We start from the raw sequence: 5,373 nt of genomic DNA, 5'->3' as shown, positions 1-5,373 counted from the left end.
CGCCAATTGGGCTTCTGTAGCTCCAGAAAATCCACTTCGAGTGCAGGGAGGTCAGAATCCAACAGCATCTGCAGTCCTTTTGAGTCTCTGGATCAGATTTTTGCTCAGATCCCTCAATTTCAGCCAGAAAATACCTGAAATCACAGAAAAACACACAAACTCATAGTAAAGTCCAGAAAAGTGAATTTTAATTAAAAACTAATAAAAATATACTAAAAACTCAACTAAAACTACTAAAAACATACTCAAAACAATGCCAAAAAGCATACAAATTATCCGCTCATCACAACACCAAACTTAAATTGTTGCTTGTCCCCAAGCAACTGAAGATCAAATAAGATAAAAAAGAAGAGAATATGCAATGAACTCCAAAAACATCTATGAAGATCAGTATTAATTAGATGAGCGGGGCTTTTAGCTTTTTGCCTCTGAATAGTTTTGGCATCTCACTCTATCCTTTGGAATTCAGAATGATTGGCTTCTTTAGGAACTTAGAATCCAGATAGTGTTAATGATTCTCCTAGTTAAGTATGATGATTATTGAATACAGCTACTTATTGAGTCTTGGCCGTGGCCCAAAGCACTCTGTCTTCCAGTATTACCACCGGATACATACATGCCACAGACACATAATTGGGTGAACCTTTTCAGATTGTGACTCAGCTTTGCTAAAGTCCCCAATTAGAGGTGTCCAAGGTTCTTAAGCACACTCTTATTGCCTTGGATCACAACTTTATTTCTTTCTTTTTCTCTTTTTTTTTTGATTTTTCTTCTCTTTTTTTTTTCGAAATTTTTTTTTTTTTGCTTTTTCTTGCTTCAAGAATCATTTTTAATGATTTTTCAGATCCTCAGTAACATGTCTCCTTTTTCATCATTCTTTCAAGAGCCAACATTCATGAACCACAAATTCAAAAGACATATGCACTGTTCAAGCATACATTCAGAGAACAAAAGTGTTACCACCACATCAAATTAATTAAACTATTATAAAATTCAGAATTCATGCAATTCTTTCCTTTTCAATTAAGCACGTTTTTATTCAAGAAAGGTGATGGATTCATAGGACATTCATAACTTTAAGGCATAGACACTAAGACACTAATGATCACAAGACACAAACATGGACAAACATAAAGCACAAAAATTCGAAAAACAGAAGAATAAAGAACAAGGAAATCAAGGAACGGGTCCACCTTAGTGATGGCGGCTCTTCCTTCCTCTTGAAGGTCCTATGGAGTGCTTGAGCTCCTCAATGTCTCTTCCTTGTCTTTGTTGCTCCTCCCTCATGATTCTTTGATCTTCTCTAATTTCATGGAGGAGAATGGAGTGTTCTTGATGCTCCACCCTTAGTTGTCCCATGTTGGAACTCAATTCTCCTAGGGAGGTGTTTACTTGCTCCCAATAGTCTTGTGGAGGAAAGTGCATCCCTTGAAGCATCTCAGGGATCTCTTGATGAGAGGGGTCTCTTGTGTGCTCCATCCTTTTCTTGGTGATGGGCTTGTCCTCATCAATGGGGGTATCTCCTTCTATGTCAATTCCAACTGAATAACAGAGGTGACAAATGGGATGAGAAAAGGCTAGCCTTGCCAAGGTGGAAGACTTGTCCGCCACTTTATAGAGTTCTTGGGCTATAACCTCATGAACTTCCACTTCTTCTCCAATCATGATGCTATGGATCATGATGGCTCGGTCTAGAGTAACTTCGGACCGGTTGCTAGTGGGAATGATTGAGCGTTGAATGAACTCTAACCATCCTCTAGCCATGGGCTTGAGGTCATGCCTTCTCAATTGAACCGGCTTGCCTCTTGAATCTCTCTTCCATTGTGCGCCCTCTTCACATATAACTGTGAGGACTTGGTCCAACCTTTGATCAAAGTTGACCCTTCTTGTATAAGGATGCTCATCTCCTTGCATCATAGGCAAGTTGAACGCCACCCTCACACTTTCCGGATTAAAATCCAAGTATTTCCCCCGAACCATAGTAAGAGAATTCTTTGGATCCGGGTTCATACTTTGATCATGGTTCTTGGTGATCCATGCATTGGCATAGAACTCTTGAACCATCAAGATTCCGACTTGTTGAATGGGGTTGGTAAGTACTTCCCAACCTCTTCTTCGGATCTCATGGCGGATCTCCGGATATTCACCCTTTTTGAGTGAAAAGGGGACCTCGGGGATCACCTTCTTCAAGGCCACAACTTCATAGAAGTGGTCTTGATGCACCCTTGAGAGGAATCTATCCATCTCCCATGACTCTGAAGTGGAAGCTTTTGCCTTCCCTTTCCTCTTTCTAGAGGTTTCTCCGACCTTGGATGCCATAATGGTTATGGAAAAATGAAAAAGCAACACTTTTACCACACCAAACTTAAAATGTTTTCTCGTCCTCGAGCAAAAGAAGAAAGAAGAGAGTAGAAGAAGAAGAAATGAGGAAGAGGGAGAAGGTGGTGTGTTCGGCCAAGAAGGGAAAGAAGGGGTGTTTAGGTTGTGTGAAAATGAAGGGTTGAAGAAGGGTATATATAGGAGAGAGGGGGTAATGGTTCGGCCATTATGGGTGGGTTTTGGGAGGGAAAGTGGTTTGAATTTGAAGGGTGAGGTTGGTGGGGATTTATGAAGGATGGATGTGAGTGGTGAAGAGAAAGATGGGAGTTGATAGGTGAAGGGTTTTTGGGGAAGAGGTGTTGAGGTGATTGGTGAATGGGGGAAGAAGAGAGAGAGTGATGGTGGGGTGGGTGGGGGTCCTGTGGGGTCCACAGATCCTGTGGTGTCAAGGAAAAGTCATCCCTGCACCAAATGGCATCAAAATTCACGTTTTGAGCCATTTCTGGCGTTAAACGCCGGGCTGGTGCCCATTCCTGGCGTTTAACGCCAGGTTCTTGCCCTTTTCTGGCGTTTAACGCCAGTCTGGTGCCCCTTTCTGGCGTTAAACGCCCAGAATGGTGCCAGACTGGGCGTTAAACGCCCAACTGCTAGGCTTACTGGCGTTTAAACACCAGCAGCTTCTTCCTCCAGGGTGTGCTGTTTTTTCTTCCTGTTTTTCATTCTGTTTTTGCTTTTTTCATTGTTTTTATGACTTCTTATGATCATCAACCTACAAAAGAGATAAAATAACAAAAGAGAATAGTTAACTATAAAACATTGGGTTGCCTCCCAACAAGCGCTTCTTTAATGTCATTAGCTTGACAGAGGACTCTCATGGAGCCTCAGAAATACTCAGAACCGTGTTGGAACCTCCCAACACCAAACTTAGAGTTTGAATGTGGGGGTTCAACACCAAACTTAGAGTTTGGCTGTGGCCTCCCAACACCAAACTTAGAGTTTGACTGTGGGGGCTCTGCTTGGCTCTGTTTTGAGAGAAGCTCTTCATGCTTCTTCTCCATGATGACAGAGGGATATCCTTGAGCCTTAAACACCAAGGATTCTTCATTCACTTGAATGATCAGTTCACCTCTATCAACATCAATCACAGCCTTTGCTGTGGCTAGGAAGGGTCTGCCAAGGATGATGGATTCATCCATGCACTTCCCAGTCTCTAGGATTATGAAATCAGTAGGGATGTAATGGTCTTCAACTTTTACCAGTACATCCTCTACAAGTCCATAGGCTTGTTTTCTTGAGTTGTCTGCCATCTCTAGTGAGATTTTTGCAGCTTGTACCTCAAAGATCCCTAATTTCTCCATTACAGAGAGGGGCATGAGGTTTATACTTGACCCTAAGTCACACAAGGCCTTCTTGAAGGTCATGGTGCCTATGGTACAAGGTATAGAAAACTTCCCAGGATCCTGCCTCTTTTGAGGCAGTTTCTGCCTAGACAAGTCATCCAGTTCTTTGGTGAGCAAAGGGGGTTCATCCTCCCAAGTCTCATTTCCAAATAACTTGTCATTTAGCTTCATGATTGCTCCAAGGTATTTAGTAACTTGCTCTTCAGTGATATACTCATCCTCTTCAGAGGAAGAATACTCATCAGAGCTCATGAATGGCAGAAGTAAGTCCAATGGAATCTCTATGGTCTCATCTTGAGCCTCAGATTCCCATGGTTCCTCATTGGGGGACTCATCAGAGGCCAGTGGACGTCCAGTGAGGTCTTCCTCAGTGGCGTCCTCTGCCTCTTCTTCCTTCCAGAATTCGGCCATGTTGATAGCCTTGCACTCTCCTTTTGGATTTTCTTCTGTATTACTTGGGAGAGTACTAGGAGGAAGTTCAGTAACTTTCTTACTCAGCTGACCCACTTGTCCTTCCAAATTCCTAATGGAGGACCTTGTTTCAGTCATGAAACTTTGAGTGGTCTTTATTAGATCAGAGACCATTGTTGCTAAGTCAGAAGTACTCTGCTTAGAACTCTCTGTCTGTTGCTGAGAAGATGATGGAAAAGGCTTGCCATTGCTAAACCTGTTTCTTCCACCATTATTATTATTGAAACCTTGTTGAGGTCTCTCTTGATTCTTCCATGAGAAATTTGGGTGATTTCTCCATGAAGAATTATAGGTGTTTCCATAGGGTTCTCCTAGGTAATTCACCTCTTCTATTGAAGGGTTTTCAGGATCATAAGCTTCTTCCTCAGATGAAGCTTCCTTAGTACTGCCAGGTGCATTTTGCATTCCAGACAGACTTTGAGAAATCAAATTGACTTGTTGAGTCAATATCTTGTTCTAAGCCAATATGGCATTCAGAGTATCAATCTTAAGAACTCCTTTCTTCTGACTAGTCCCATTGTTCACAGGATTTCTTTCAGAAGTGTACATGAATTGGTTATTTGCAACCATTTCAATCAGCTCTTGAGCTTCTGCAGGCGTCTTCTTCAGATGGAGAGATCCTCCAGCAGAGCTATCCAAAGACATCTTGGATAGTTCAGAGAGACCATCATAGAAAATACCTATGATGCTCCATTCAGAAAGCATGTCAGAAGGACATTTTCTGATTAATTGTTTGTATCTTTCCCAAGCTTCATAGAGGGATTCTCCATCCTTCTGTCTGAAGGTTTGGACTTCCACTCTAAGCTTACTCCATCTTTGAGGTGGAAAGAACTTTGCCAAGAAGGCATTGACTAGCTTTTCCCAAGAGTCCAGGCTTTCTTTAGGTTGAGAGTCCAACCATATTCTAGCTCTGTCTCTTACAGCAAAAGGGAATAGCATCAGTCTATAGACCTCAGGGTCAACCCCATTAGTCTTGACTGTGTCACAGATTTGCAAGAATTCAGCTAAGAACTGATGAGGATCTTCCATTGGAAGTCCATGGAACTTGCAATTCTGTTGCATTAGAGAAACTAATTGAGGCTTAAGCTCAAAGTTGTTTGCTCCAATGGCAGGGATAGAGATGCTTCTCCCATAGAAGTCGGGAGTAGGTGCAGTGAAGTCACCCAGCACCTTCCTTGCATTG

The 5,373-nt window shown here is 42.2% G+C and overlaps 1 non-coding gene across 1 annotated transcript; it reads left to right on the top strand.

Moving 5' to 3' along the window:
• Nucleotides 1-4,889: 4,889 nt before the first annotated feature.
• LOC130984752 (small nucleolar RNA R71) lies at nt 4,890-4,997 on the top strand. The gene has a single exon (XR_009088664.1). It is a non-coding gene; the product is annotated as a small nucleolar RNA R71 (small nucleolar RNA).
• Nucleotides 4,998-5,373: the final 376 nt, after the last annotated feature.

Source organism: Arachis stenosperma, chromosome 5 (genome assembly GCF_014773155.1).
Source record: "Arachis stenosperma cultivar V10309 chromosome 5, arast.V10309.gnm1.PFL2, whole genome shotgun sequence".
NCBI lineage: Eukaryota > Viridiplantae > Streptophyta > Magnoliopsida > Fabales > Fabaceae > Arachis > Arachis stenosperma.
This window is presented reverse-complemented; position numbering and strand designations above follow the sequence as displayed.